Genomic DNA, 582 nt, shown 5'->3' on the forward strand with positions numbered 1-582 from the left:
TGTGTGTGTGTGTGTGTGTGTGTGTGTGTGTGTGTGTGTGTGTGTATGTATGTGTATGTATGTATATGTATACAGGTAAAGGAACGGGTAATATAGTATAGTACAACGAAATAAACAAATTAATTAATCTAGCGGAATTTCACAGGAGAGCAATAAAAATAGAAAATTAAGGAGTCATCTCCCCTATAATAACAGAAAGATGAACTGTAACGGGATTTTAATAATTTAATGAATTAATATGATCGTTATGTATGTGTTTTTTCGCGTTTTTCGTGTTTTGTTCAGATGGTAACCACTCCTGAAGAAGTGCCAAATATCAAAATCCAATGGACCAGTCACTGGATAAATTTGGCACAGAAATGTTGACATAGAGTGGTGAATAAATCGATATATCGAGTTTGAAGTCTCTGTCTCTTTTGAATATGCAAATTTAAAAGTTAAAAACCTTATAATATAAATATGAACTGTGAGAACGACCCTTAAGGAATCTAGTTAATGATCCCCTAAGGTAAGTTCTTATGCTATATTGGTAACGGTTGCTATATCCTCTGGAAAATTATATATATATATATATATATATAT

This window comes from Octopus bimaculoides, chromosome 5, assembly GCF_001194135.2.
Source record: "Octopus bimaculoides isolate UCB-OBI-ISO-001 chromosome 5, ASM119413v2, whole genome shotgun sequence".
NCBI lineage: Eukaryota > Metazoa > Mollusca > Cephalopoda > Octopoda > Octopodidae > Octopus > Octopus bimaculoides.